At 37.1% G+C, this 15779-nt stretch overlaps 1 protein-coding gene across 1 annotated transcript in view; it reads left to right on the top strand.

Moving 5' to 3' along the window:
- The first annotated feature begins 754 nt into the window (after positions 1-754).
- The window catches only part of stat5a (signal transducer and activator of transcription 5a), a 94882-nt gene continuing 79857 nt past the window's right edge, over positions 755-15779 (top strand). Inside the window, exon 1 of the mRNA XM_059554762.1 lies at positions 755-889. The gene's annotated coding sequence lies outside the window, so the exon portion shown is untranslated. The remainder of the gene's footprint in view (positions 890-15779) is intronic.

A 15779-nucleotide genomic window follows, 5' to 3' on the forward strand; every position in this document is an offset into this window, starting at 1 on the left:
GAAAGCGAGTAGATGATGGGAAGTCCGACTCATTTCCGCGAGTCGGCTCTTTTGAAAAGTTCCTTTAAAATGACAGATTCAACGCACAGTGATTCATAACGTCATGACGTATTTGCGCCATCACGTAGTCTCAGCCTGATGTTAAATCGACCTGCAGCAATACTTTTTTTTTGGTCTTCATTTGGTAATATCTCTTGGGTTAAACCAATAGCACTGCAAAATAAGTTTTGTATTTATAACAACATACTTCATAGGATTTATCCTGCTAAGCATGTTTTGAAAAGATTTAAGCTTAATATTTCGTGTGTGAATTTTGTAAATGTATACTAAATATAATTTGCAGTTACATTAGCCTAATGCTAATGTCTCTTGTAAAAAAAAGTTTTCACATTTTGATAAAACCATATTTTTGTATGCGTGTTGATTAAAATGTCATGCATAGCCTATATATTTGTAACATTTCTACTTTTCTCTTTTAAAATTAATTTACTTTTCGTTCCTCCTGCTACCGTCAGGTATCGGTTTATTACGAATCGGACAGGTCCAAAAGCGTCTCGATTCAGTGATTTGTTGACTCGAGAACTGCTCGGACCCGTTAATGTGCGATAAGTGAAAGAATCGTTAAAGGGATTAGTGAAACAGCTCGGACGATTCATTAGTGCGATTCGACTCAAACGAACGATTCGCTCACGAACATCACCAAGAGCGAGGGAGAGAGAGAGAGAGAGAGAGAGAGAGAGAGAGAGGTGGAAGCACATGAAAAACTGCGTAACCCACTGCTGGTTGAGATAGACGGGGCAGAAAGGTTGCCTTTCTGGGTCGTAGGCGCTATCTGGAGCTTTGCTGCACTTTTATGCGAAACGACAGTGGACTGAGAAGACCTGCCGAGGTATGTTTCTTGCGTCTGTGCGCTTTCAGTGTGTCTTACATGTTGTTTGTCGATGCCAAATGTTGTTGTTTTAACAGCATAGTTGTTTATAGACGGTTGATCTTGTTGAGGCTCCACTGGGCTTGGCTGGACACGCTGAATCGAAGCTGTTCACGTTGTTCGTAGTGCTTCCAAAATAAATGACATGTCTAATAGAATCTTATTTAAAAGGTTTCTGTTCGCTTCAGACAGTGCGCGTTCGCCACCGGTGTTTCGCAAGTCCCAAGCTCTTGCACCCTGTTTTTTCTATCGGATCAACAGGCAGAGAGTCCAGCCCCCCTCCAGCACGCCTGTCAAGTCTCACGGACGGTCCAGCTCACATTTCCAACTCCATTTCAGTCCAGCGGACGCAGCTCCACACTCCTGCGCCTTTGACCGCCTCGCGCTGGAAGTTCATTCTGACACATGAAGCGAGCAGCGGAAAACAAGCGCACTCTCCGGGCCAATGTTTTCACTAGGCTGTTGAATTTACCGTTATGAGGGTATAACTTGAGCGATAGTGCGGAGCTGTCAGCAAGCAGCACTTCTCTTGGGCTCGTGGCTCAAGAGCCAAATGGGTTTCAGTGGGTGAAAGTTTATTACGTTAAGAGTTAAAGATTAAAACATTGAGACAGTTCTCTCGCCATGGTACAGTACGGGTTTGACTGGAGATTTAAATAAAACAGGAGTGTGTTATTAAAGCCATACCTTTTGCCGAATTGTGAGCTGTCCTTCCGTTTTGAGGCGTGACATTCATTTTAGCCACGCGCCTGCCACTGCAAAGAAACAAGCAGATTACGAGAAAGGTGTGCGCGCACGCTCATTTAGACGAGCTTTAACTATTATGGGCAATGGGTATATTATAATTTGTGAATCTGAGTTTATTAGTCCCTGATACACACGACAGTTGCAGCTGCCCTAGTAAGAAAGCCGAAGGCATGTTTTCTATTTTCCCCTTTGATATTATCTTCCACAGCACATTCTTTTATCTCCCATCATGCAATTTGTTAGTTTCCGTTCAACTGTGTCAAGTGTGTGCATGCGTGCACTTTTGTGCAGTCATATGGGCTGTGGAACCTATACATGTGCGTTGTACCTGTTTGATACCTTTGTTAATGGGAACACAATGCTTTTTAATATGCCCATAAAATTTACAGAATTATGCTTATTATGTAGGCTATATTTTTTGTTTTTTAGATGTGTTGTATCAAGACAGAATTTATTTTGTGTTTTTTTCTGTGGTAATTTTGGGATTAATGAGAGTTATATCCTAACTGCCATCTTATCATGAACACGTTGAAAATGACCAGAAAACTACAGTAGCTACTGTAAATGTTAAAGCCTCCTGGGTTTAGCCTAACAGTATACAATTTTTCTTTTCTTTTTTAGAATAAATAAAAAGGAAACAAGTAGACAGAATAGGGAATTCTAGTGTTAGATGCTCATTTTTAAATAAAAATAAAACAAGTCAACAGAACAAAAAAAGAATAGATAATGCATGTTTTAGAAAGTCATTAGCCTATTTATAATAAATAAAAAGAAAAAAGCTATAAAGCTATATAAAAAAATACATGCATTTCAGTCAAATGTATTTTATGCAATATTTCAAACCTTTAACCCACTTGGGAAAATCATCCCATGGCAACAGTTTAAAAGTAGTCCAATTCTGTGTACAAAATGGCAGACGGACTTGACAACCCTGCATCCAAAAAGAGCACATGTCTGGGGAAAAGAGGATGTATGGTCACCCTACCAATAACATAACCACATATTACTGTTAGATATGAATGATTATTAGCTCAACTGGAGGAGGCTTATGAAGTTTGTGTCTGCATTTCAGGCGGGAGAAATGTGGTTCTCGATGAGCACTTAAGAGTGTTTATGTACTTGACCAGTGTCAGTCACTCACTGATCTAAAGCCGTACTAGCTTTACTTTAAGATTTAGTATCAGAGGTGATTACCTAAGACCACACAATCTTGGAAACAGCTGGCCTGTCATGACAACAAAGAGTAAACAAACAAATTGGGGGGAAACATACACATTTGTGGGTGTTTAAACAAGAAACCTGAATATGGTATAGGCCAACTCATTTGGTTTCTTTCAGTAGGGTATATAAAAGGTAAATATATATTATTTAAAGGGGTCCTATTATGCTCTTTTACAAAGTCTTGATTTTGTTTTGGGGGTGTACTAGAACAGGCTCTCATACTAGATTGTTTGAAAAAAAAAAACATTATTTTTCACATATTTGACATTATTACAATACCTCTCTCCTGTCTGGCATGAACAGCTTGAATGGTTCCTGTATCAAATGAAGGCCCGCCTTTTGGAATACTAGATGTGCTATGATTGACAGCACTCACGCCTGGTCGGGAAATGTCCTGCCTCTTACCAAAGCTGCCTCCTGCGAGCTTCAGTTTAAATACTGCGTGAAAATCAAATCAGTTTGAGTGTGACTAAACCTGGATGATTGTAACCACTCTAAGTTCGTCTGTCTTGGGAACACTAGTGCGTCTCTGACATTGTGATAACACTCGTTACCTTCTCTAGTGCAGCTCAACCTGGTCTCGTCCCATTCGTCGATCTTTGTGATATCACAAATCCTGGAAAATATGCGTTGCCTTGTGGTTTTTGAATAGTGATTTCTTTGAAATAAAATATCACTTTTTGAAGTGGACTTTGAGCTTTGTAACTCTGCAGATCAGTTTTATGCTCAAACAGCAACATTATAGACTAACTAAAGTTGAAAAAGTGAAAAAGCATAATAGCACCCCTTTAAATGTTTTATTTATTATTTAAATGTGTATGTATGGCTCAAGCAACACTGCAAAAGAGGCACAGAAGATGTTGCTCAGAGATAGCTTATATGCATTGACATAGCAATCAGGCCTAAATGCTGTGTACTTTGATATTAGGGGCTGAGGTGGATCAGAGCTGGCATAATTTAGTCCGACTTCGATGAGGAATTATGTCTTTGAATTTTCAACAGGCACAGAGCAGCCTTAACTCAGCTGAGTAAAGACGCCTTTAGTTAGTGTGTCTTCCCACGACTGGAAGTCAAACATGTTTGGCAAAATAGTTCGGCTAACCCTGCCTGTGAGAAATCAGGAATGTAGAGGATTCAGTGTTGGATTAGAAGGAAAACTCTGGTAAACCTCAGGTCTGTTGAAATATCACATTTCATAAATAATTGAACTGGAGGTGCATTTGAACATTTATCCCTGTTGGCACACTGTGTATTTGTGTAGCTGGACTGCACAACCTAGGCTGACCTGTGCTGCCAAAGTTTGTGCGGTTGATGCCCTCTTGTTGGAGTCGACACAGTGTTAGAGAGGGTTGGCTGGGACATGATCGCTGTGCAGGGAATACGTTCAGCGTGTTGACCGACACACTGTGTACAGAAGGAGAGGCAAAGGGAGCTGAAAGAAGGCCTGTAAACTGAAGTAGAGGGCAGAGTTGTGTTTTTTTATTTGGTTACACATATATTTGTGTGTTTTCTTGGAAAGCTCTTCTTTAACGAGCACCTGGAAATGCGAAAGCAAATCAAAGGTCCGTGCAGCACATTTGGCTTGTTTTTCTAGATTGTACGCTTAATGTTTAGCATTTTTTTAACCAACATTAATGGTCATGTACTTATGTTGTTATGCATAAAGAAGGGAAAGCTTATTGTACTAATTATACTATAATACTTAAAGTCAGCCATATGCTTCATTGGAACTTTTCCAAGGAAAGACTTACATTTACTTCATTTGGTCTGCTTTAAATAAGCATACAGGTGACACCATGCCTAAATAACTAAGAAGAAGGGACTTTAGATCACAAGGCCAGTCAATCTTGACCTGTGCCTTGATCCTGTATGTCAGATTTTTATGGGATGAGAGTTGTTGCGTAGCCTGTGTGTTTATGCTTTGTCTTGTGGGGTTTGCGACTCTTATGAGCTTGGGTTCAGTTTAGTGAAACATGTACAGCTTAAATCAGTGTGATTAATGATTGTCTGTTAATGTCACAACACCTAGCTAAAAATACACATTAGGTTTTGTCAGTATTTAATATATAATACTGCTGTTCAAAAGTTTGGAAGTGGATTTTTTTAATGTATTTGAAAAAAGTGCAACCCATTCAACTCTCCACCAGTGCGGTCTCTCATTGTTTTGCTGGATAGCTGCTGGTCTGGATCTTCATGTGTTTTGAAGGAGGCATGGTTTTGGAGAATGATATGCCGGGAGAGGCTTTCAAAGCTAGCTTGCTATTGCTACCCTCTCCAAAATTACCTACCCTACCTTTAATATACTACAGCAGAAGGGATTTACTACCATTCAGACATGACCATTAGTAGACGATGGGATCTGGCTTGTAATCAGTATTCCAGTTCATCCCAAAGATGTTTGTTTGTAGTGCATTATGGATGCCAGTCAAGTTCTTCACTCCAAACTCACTAAATAATTTCTTTTTAGACCTCGCTTGTTGTGCAGAACAGAAAACGTCCATCCACAAACTGTTGCCGCAAAGTTACAAGTGAGTCGTTGTATCCTGTAGCATGAAGATGCACTGGGCCTTGCCAAAACCATTATTTAGATGTTTGTGTCCACGTCCTTTTGGCCATGGGGTGTGTATACAGTATGCATGTTCATGGAGCACTTGCTGTGTCGTTCAAACACTTAATGAATCAAAAGTCAGAGATATTGAGGAAATGAAAGTAAGGGAAATTTAGCAAATGCTAGAGCAGTTTTCTCAATTCTTGTTCATTCAGAAACAAGTACTGTCATCGATTTATGCAGTTTTAGAGCAGCTTTATTTGAACATACTCAGTAAATTTATTTGAAGAAGATCAACTGTAATCACTTAAAATCTCTGAGCACTAAAACAGCTAAACTCAATATTTACCATTGACCACTGCAAGAGTGCGTTCTACTTTTTAGTTTCCTCTAAATCTATATTTAACAAGCTCTTTTATGCGCTTTCACTTTCTGTTTGCGCCCTCTGTGCATCTTTGGTGTCTTCCTCTTTCAGTCTTTGTGTCTGTTACTGGGGTTTACACACTATCTGTTTTTTGGGGTTTCTCATGATCTGCTTGACCTCGCCTGCCATCCGCCCATCCAGCGCTCATCTCGCTTTGTGCTGCTCGGGTAGACCGAAAGATAACAGAGCATCAGATGAGAAACAGAGAAGCTGCTGTGGTTAATGTAAGCCTGTTAGCAGTCACTCCCAATGAACTGGTGTTTATTGTAAAAGAGGAAAGACTCATGTGTTTTCTCATGGTTTTGGAGATGCAAATGTGTAAACATGTTTTTATCAATCAATTTTGCGACCTGCTGTATCAAATAATGACCACACGCTCCTAAAAATAAATGTTCTTTGTTGGCCTATATGGTATGATGAAGAACTTTTAGCATCCATGGAACTTTTCATTTCCACAAAATAGTGGAAATGTTTTCTTCATATTATTAAAAAGGTCTTTACACAAAGACATTTTTTTTTTCATCTGTTTACTGAAAGTTTATTTGGTTAAACAATGCTTCTTCTATGGTATTGCTTTAAAAATGCCCTTTAGCTATTTAGCAAAGAGTTTAAAGTATGGGTCAAAATGGTTAGTAAAAGTAAAAGTAAAAAAAAAAAAAAGCATATACCAAGTGGCTAACGAAATGTAATGTAATTTTGGGCTGATATACAGTAAGAAGACCCGGAGATGATGACCAAAGCATGTCATTGTTATTACATGTTAACTCTTTCGGTGATTTTTTTTTTTTGGAGAACAAGGCAACCACCTGTTAAATGTATCTGAGGAACAGAAGGTTTTGGCCTTATATCAGAGAGGATGAAAGCAACAGATTTTGTCTGTAACTCTAAACTGTTTCAAAAGCACATCCTAAAGGATGCAATACAAGTCCTGATATTTAGCCAACTATCGTTCCTAGTCACAGCTTTCACACTGGAGAAACGTTATCACAGTTGCTATAACTATTGCCGGAAGAACCTGCTTTTTGGTGTGTTCACACTGCAGCCATTGACTGAAAACATACCATAAGAAAACTAGACCACTCTATTTAAAAAAACAAAAAAAGTAGTGTACACAGTTTACATATACTTACTCCACAAATTAACTGTTCAAACATAGGATACTGCAATAAATGGACCAATGCCAAAATCCTCCCTACAGTTGTTGAATGCTGTGCTTTAATCACATTGTTGTCGGTCGGCACAGTCACTTATGAGTCTGGCAGTGTGAATGCAAGCAGGAAAATGGCCTTAGGAAAAAATTTTGTCCTTGTGGGACCATCCTGCTGGCTATTTTTTGAGTTTCTATCTATCCGATGTGAAAGGCATTGTAAAGAGTTTGATTGATTTCAGTCACCAGATCATATTTGAGCCATTCCTCTCTGCTTTTATATGAACAGGATGATTTGAGAGTCACCTAGCTGTCAGTCCCCAGGGGGTTTGATGAATGACTGCTGTGTTTTTATTATTGATTGTTCACTGTAATTATCTCTCCACTTATGCACACTGGAAAGTCATACTTATTATATAATATCCACAGGGCACACACACACAGAAATGATAGAATTCAATAATTACTTACCACTTATGCATGTATGTGGTTCATCAGAAAATTGTGTTGTGAGTTTATATATATATATATTTATATAAATATATATAAATATATAAAACTTGCTCTCATATATGTCTTTAGGCAAAGTTTTAATTCATTGTAGACCACCGACATGTTCATGAATATGTTTAATTTTTCCTTTTAATAAGCAAGTAACTGAGATTTTGAAGGGGAAGAAACAGAGAAAATACATGTGCTGAAATTTAGGAAGTAGATGCACTACTTTTTTCCCATTTTTATTTTTTTAGTCTCTTTATGCTTATCAAGGCTACATTTATTTGATCTGTATACAGTAAATACAGTAAAAACTGTGCTAAGTATTTAGTGTGAATATTTCTATATGAATATATTGTAAAATGTCATTTATTCCTTCAATGGCAAAGCTGATTTTTCAGTACGATCCTTTAAAAAAATCTAATATGCTGATTTGGTGCTGCATTGTGCTGCTTACTATTTTTTAACTGTGTTTGTAAAATAATATTTTGATAAACGCATTGATTTTTCCCAGATTCATATTATGAACTAATTTCATTCAAGCTTTAATACTAATTAAATCAGTTTGCTAAAGTATGTATGTACGTATGTATATATGTTAAATCTTCTCTATTTTTTTTTTTCATATTAAATCAGAGTGGAAAAAAGCAGAAGACATTATGAGCGCTTCCTATAGGAACAAAATGATTGACTGAATGGAGACCAGCCCAAATCAGTGAAGTGAAACTAAATTTGGACTGACGAGTGTATTTAGAGCTCTAGCTGAATTATCTGGATTTAAATACAAGCCTGAGTATTTGTATAAATATGAATATGAACTCACATGTAGCAATACGGATGTGTATAGAACTTATAGAATCGTGGTGGAATATTTCATAGTAATGAATATTGATTGTTCTGCGCTTTTATCTATATTTCATGCTTCATTTCAATGTCATGGTTGTGAAATGAGCATTTATAAGAAATGTTTGTGAGAAGGTGGTGGCTGGAGGAGGGGCAGCAGATGTCAAAGTTCAGGGCAGAGTCCTGAGCAGCTTATCTGACTCTCAGGTTCATACAGCGGTCAGTTTACCTAAACTACAGATGACCTAATAAAGATGGTTTGAATATATTCCCGTCATCCAGGACAATCTCTCTCTCTAGCTATCTGTCTGTCTGTCTGTCAGTTAGTCACTTTTATCTGCGGTTTCATTTCTTTACGCATCAGTGTGCATGTGGCCAATGTTTTAGATCTGTTCCAGTTGACTTGAATGAGTAAATCTCTCCTGACTGCTCACTGACCACCATACTGTGTCTGTTTGTTTCTGCTTCGCTCACTCTTTCTGTTTTCTTCCTGAGAATAAATCACTGATAAAGAGAGGCTGGCCATAAAGCTAGTGCGAGAGCAGAGAGAAGAGTGTTTCTGTCCTGCTTAAGCCTATTACAGGTTTACCGAACCAAGCAGTGCCTCTTTAGCACATAGAAAAAGAGAATGAAAGACAGTGAGAGACAGATGTTTAGTTATTCATCTGAGAGTATTAAAAAGGTAAAACGCTCCATTAAACTGACAGCTTAGAGCGCAGTATAATTATCATGTATAAACAACACTATATAGTACGCTATACTCCAGTATGATAGTTTTGTGTGATAGACAGGTTCAAAGTTGTTATTCATGATAATCTGCCACTAAAGGGGGCTGGAGTGGGATTCATAAACGCAAAATCATTTAAGCGTCAAAAAATAATATTAAACAGTTCAAAACGATTAATTGAAATATCCATATGGAAAATGGAATATATTTTATTTTTAATAATTGCTAAAATATAAAAAAAATATATAAATATATATTCATGTAAATGTATTTCTATATATATGTTTTTGGCCATTTTTTGTATATTTAAAAATAAAATAAAATAAAGTATTTAAACATATTTTTCCTTTTATATGTTTATATTCAAGAAAATATGTCACATTTGAAGAAATACTTCTCAACAAATATGAACATATAACACGTCTTAATAAAAAGCAGCAAGTAACATACTAAAATAGATATACTATAAACATTATTAAATCATTATAAATCTAGTTCGGATGTAGATTATTCCATCCGCATTTGCATTTAGCCTAAATTTAGACTACTATATGATTGGAAATATATTTCTTGCCTCTGAAAATACATTTTGGTATGTGAAAGGTTGAAACTAAATATATTTTCAGTTTCTAATTTTTTTTTAGTTGAGCTTCACTATTTACAACTTATTTTTAGCATCTATTTAAAATATACAGGTGCATCTCAATAAATTAGAAAGTCGTGGAAAAGTTCATTTATTTCATTACTTCAACTCAAATTGTGAAACCCATGTATTAAATAAATTCAGTGCACACAGACTGAAGTGGTTTAAGTCTTTGGTTCTTTTAATTGTGATGATTTTGGCTCACATTTAACAAAAAATCTCAACAAATTTGAATACTTCATAAGACCAATAAAAAAAATGTTGTGAATCGTTTGCCTTCTTGAAAGTATGTTCATTTACTGTACATGTACTCAATACTTGGTCGGGGCTCCTTTTGCTTTAATTCGGTGTGGCATGGAGGTGATCAGTTTGTGGCACTGCTGAGGTCGTGTGGAAGTCCAGGTTTCCTAGACAGTGGCCTTCAGCTCATCTGCATTTTTAGTCTCTTGTTTCTCATTTTCCTCTTCACAAAGCTCATAGATTCTCTGTGGGGTTCAGTTCTGGTGAGTTTGCTGGCCAGTCAAGCGCACCAACACCATGGTCATTTAACAAACTTTTGGTGCTTTTGGCAGTGTGGGGCTGCCAAAGATTTGTGGGCAGGTGTGGGACACTGGGCAGGTGCCAAATCTTGCTGGAAAATGAAATCAGCATCTTCAAAAAGTTGGTCAGTAGAAGGAAGCATGAAGTGCTCCAAAATTTCTTGGTAAACGGGTGCAGTGACTTTGGTTTTCAAAGAACACAATGGACCAACACCAGCAGATGACATTGCACCCCAAATCATCACAGACTGTGGAAACTTAACACTGGAGTTCAAGCAACTTGGGCAATGAGCTTCTCCACCCTTCCTCCAGACTCTAGGACCTTGGTTTCCAAATGAAATACAAAACTTGCTCTTATCTGAAAAGAGGACCACTGGGCAACAATCTGGATCTTCTTCTCTTTGGCCCAGGTAAGGTGCCTCTGGTGTTGTCTGTGGTTCAGGAGTGGCTTAACAAGAGGAATACGACAACTGTAGCCAAATTCCTCGACACGTCTGTGTGTGGTGGCTCTTGATGCCTTGACCCCAGCCTCAGTCCATTCCTTGTGAAGTTCACTCAAATTCTTAAATTGATTTTGCTTGACAATCCTCATAAGATTACGGTTCTCTCGATTGGTTGTACATCTTTTTCTTCCACACTTTTTCATTCCACTCAACTTTCTGTGAACATGCTTGGATACAGCACTCTGTGAACAGCCAGCTTCTTTGGCAATGAATGTTTGTGGCTTACCCTCCTTGTGAAGGGTGTCAAGAACCAAAGACTTAAACTACTTCAGTCTGTGTGCATTGAATTTAGTTAATACATGAGTTTCAAAATTTGAGTTGAATTACTGAAATAAATGAACTTTTCCATGACATTATAATTTATTGAGATGCACCTGTATTTTGGACAGATTTTTTTCCCGTCACATTCTACAAGAATGAGTTGTTTATGAATCAAACGTCACAACATCTCTGATACTATTTAAATGCATTTTTATTTCAGTTTTAATTCAATTTTACTTTTTAGTTATAGTTTTATTTTGACCAGTTCATTAGAAGGGGTGACCTTGCTACTGAATGTTTACTGTATTCAAGTACTGTACCATGGTATTGACATTAATGTTGAAGAATAAAAGGCTAAGAGAGTGAGCTTTTGAGAGAAGTGTTGGTGTTTCATGCACTTACCTTGTAAATGTAGATATTTGTAAAAAATATTCTTTTGACCTTTTTTTACACTGAAGTCATGATCAGCTGGATAAATTGGAGACACGCTAACATGCTAAAGATAATGTTGAAATCTGCGAAGTGCCATTTGTGACACACCCATTTGGATTGGACGCTATTATTGTCTAACTAAAACAGCCCCAAAAGCAGATAATGCTTTGAAATACATCAACTTTCTTTTGATTATGTGTATGTACATGGTCTGCTTAAGGGCTCTTTTAGTCCTCTTATCCCAAGCTCATAAAATGCATTTTGTTTAATCCCTCTCTACATGATTTCCCCTCCCTTTGTGTCCCTCTTTCGTTATCTCTCTCTTTTGGCTTGCTGTAAACGGGTCAACACTAAAGTCTTGTGCGGCAAAAGCCAATCAGCTCTTTGTTGGTACTGGTGACAGTGCGGCTTAGCCAATCAGCTCTCTCGCACTGACATCCTCCTGCACAGACTGCGATTGGCTGGAAGATGGACTAAACTCTGGGTTGAGAAGTGGTCTCAGTGGTTTGTCTTATTTAGATTAAAAGTGCAAATGAAAAAATAATGTTACGGCATGAGAAGGAGAACGAATGCCTGCAGCATCAAACATCAATGATTTATCACAGTAAAGTATCTCATGTCTCACAGCGAAGGGGAATATAAGTTGTTTTCTAGCAGTGAGGACTAGAGAATGATATGGACAGACAAAACACACATGGGCTTTTAGTGGTGGAATGAGAGCAGGTGTGTGTGTAAGTGGGTGAGTGTTTGCATGCGTGTACATTTGCACCTGTTCCTAAAGCTCTTTCAAATAGGCTACAACCACACTAAGTAACTTTGCATAATACATAGAGAGTATCACCCACCAATTAAAAATTTAATGCTCTCTAGGTCTTGGCACAGTCTGGGGAGGGTGGGGAACTGAGGAGACTTTTGTTGCTCGTAGGTGTGCATATACTAAACTGTTGGACTCTAAATGTCCAAATCTTTTTCAAGTTCAATTCAGTATGTTAAATTACAAATCATAAAACATGAATATTTAAGGGGAAAAAGTTGAAAATGTAAACTGGAAAATAAATTTTGTTTCAGACTTATTTTGCCTTAGGGCAGAATCTTAAATATTTCCTGTTAATCAAAACTCTTACATTATCAAACAGCTTTTTTCTTTTTGATTTAAAATGTTAAAAAAGCAGGTTTAAATGAAACTAAATAAATAAAAACTCCAGATTTTCTTTGTGCACTTTTAGATTCCACTCTATGGCTGATATTTGTAGACACACAACATTTTTTTAAATTTTATTTATAAAAATATGTAAACATCCTTAAAGAGTGCAAAATAAGACTTGTTTAAAAGAAGAAAAAAATCTCTTGAATCCCCTGCAAATGTTTTTCTTTAAAAGTTTAATTCGTAAATTAATTAATTAATTTGCGGTAAGGTTTTTGAAGGTTTTATTTGTTAAATGTATTAAATAAACAATCGTGTGAAATATTGAAATACAATTGAAATTGTAATTTATTCCTGCGGTGCACACCTGAATTTTCCACAGCCATTACTTTAGCCTTCAAAAAATCAAAGCTGGTTTAGTGCTCAAGAAACATTTCTTATTAATTTGTCAATATTGAGAACACTTGAGCTGCTAAATGTTGTGTGGAAACCGTGATTCAGTATCAGTATTGTATCTGGTCGTATTGAAAAGTCAAGTTTTAATTTTACGCAAAATACGATATTCGCAGAGTTATAAGGTCATGTTTTCTCCCTTTTTTTCCAAACTGCGACAAACGGCAGTCTCACTTTTTTGCAGAATGCAATATATCTGCTCAACCAATCACAGCGCACCATTCCACACGCTCTAGACAGTAATGGTGGTGCTTTAATACACCACGCATCCTAGTTTTCTCATCTACTTTGTACTTTGTGATCAACAAACAAGGGTTGCACGATTAATCGCATGTGATTGTCATGTGCATGTCATCAGTAAAGCTGATTCTGTGATTAATAGTACTTGTAAATCTCCATCATGTGCTTTCAGATGGAAATTATTCATTATGCCATTTATGTTTTTGTTAACACAATGTAAGTAGTTAACTAAATGAATGTTACATGGCAAAAATTAATTCACTTTTGGAACATCTACTGTTCCTGTAGCTCAAGTGGTAGAGCATTGCGTTAGCAAGCGCAAGGTTCGGGGTTCGAATCCCAGGGAACACATGTTAGAAGAAAATTGTTAGCTTGAATGCAATTTAAGTCGCTTTGGAAAAAAGCGTCTGTTAAATTCATAAATTTAATTTAATAATGTGATATTGTAGTTCATGTTCTTGTTCATGATGAAATTTTATTTTATTGCTGTAATTTATAGCATTAACAAGATTCATTTTGGGAGCGATGACTGATGAATGTATTTTTATTCCAGTGCCTGTGTATAAGATTAGTATTGATCAAGTTCAGAGGCTGTCATATGTGGATCAACTTACCATGTTGTGTATTTTCATCAGTTTCGGTATGAAAAATAACTTACATAATGATTCAGTGAATTTATTGCATTTTGAGGGGGAAAAAAAGTATCATGGATTTATTGCATTTTGGGGAAAAAGTCTGTGGTGTATAATAATGACAGTACATTTGCTCTAATAATTTTCACTCTCTGATGCCCCCATCCTCAGTTTTGATTAGGCTACAGATTCTTTTCATTACAGCTGACCTTAGAACTGCTTTCAGGAGCACTGTGGAGTGAAGTCCACTTTTACTTGTGTTTTTTTCAGGTAATAGAGTAAATTATTTGCTTGTGTGTGTGTGGGTTGTGTGTATATAATGGTACTCCAAACTCTATACGTTGTGCACACAAATACATAAAAATGGGGTGTGGCTAGTATCATTGGCCCTTATTGTATGTTTGTATGCTTCAGTGGACCATACAGGTCATGCTATTGATTAATTCCTCAGACATCATAGCAACTAGCCTTGCTGTTTACACTCTAACAGTGGAGAGGCGTTGAGTGAAGTGAAGATGTGCCACTGTGTACACTTTCTCAGTACTTACTCTAATTGCAGCACACAAACACCTAATGCTGAACAGACTGTAGATTCTCACTAGGGCTAATGCTAGCTCTGTCTGAACATTAGCATTTGGGAGCGTTAGCTGAGATTACCTGGGCTACATGTATTGTAGGCCAAGCTTATGCTTTAGAAGCTAATCAGTGTGTAAAGGAAACCATATGACTGATGTGAACGTTGATTCACCTGCCTTTGTTGTCACAATAATCTTACATCGTTTACCTAATCGAATTAACCTCTGCTCTTTGGCATCATAACAGTCAAATCAATGACATCGCTTAAGAAAAAATTGACAATTAAAGTATTTACATTTTACATGTATGCATTTAGCAGATGCTTTTTCTCCAAAGCGACTTATAACAGAAGAAGAACAAAACAATTAATCAAACAACCGACAATCATTATAGTACACAATGGCAGGATTTATTATACAACTATGCAGAGTAGATTTATTTATTTATTTTTATTTAGGTATTTTATATATTCCTGTATTTGACTATATATGTTAATAATATATTAAAATTTAATTAATTAAATCCTTTATTCAACCAGGAAAGAAAATCTCTTTTGCAGGAGTGTCCTGGCCAAGATAGGTAGCCCAAATTAACAAATTTTGCATATGTGTGTGCGTGCGTGTGTGTGCGCGTGTGTGTGTGTGTGTGTGTGTATGGGTGTGTAAGAAGAGGATATGTGATCCGGTGACGAAGCAAGACAGTATGGGTAACTGAGAATCAGCTGCTATTTGACACCTGGCACAACACAAACTGCTAAAAGGTTAAAGTTCATTTGAAAATATCTGTATGTTTATCTGAAGCAGTGTTAAGAGAATGAAGGAAACAGTAAAGAAAAACACTTCACAGCAGGCTAGAGAATAATTTTCAGCTTGAACTGCACAGACATAGAGCTGCAGATAGCAGATCATTATTCTCTTGGTGTGTCTACCTGTTCATGCACATTAGAAAGTGTACAACATGTATTCAAATGTGCACAAATATGCCATGTTCCTCTGAGATGTTTGTGTGTTTCTGTTTAAGAGGGATGCGTCTGTGTGAAGAAGCAGTAGCAAACTTTTAGCAGAATAGATGTTGGTCTTATTGTGGCTATAAATCAGTCTCAGGTGCTTCTGTTTTATTCTAATCAGTGTTATCTCACTTCCTGTCTTCACCAGTTGTTGTGTGTGCAGAGAAGATACAGGCTGAGCTCCATTTAGAGCAATGTGTTCGCTCTGAGGGCTTCATCCTCTACAGTGAGAGGTTTGGGGGGTTGAAAGGTGCAGGGGTCAGTAATACC

Source organism: Carassius carassius, chromosome 1 (genome assembly GCF_963082965.1).
Source record: "Carassius carassius chromosome 1, fCarCar2.1, whole genome shotgun sequence".
NCBI lineage: Eukaryota > Metazoa > Chordata > Actinopteri > Cypriniformes > Cyprinidae > Carassius > Carassius carassius.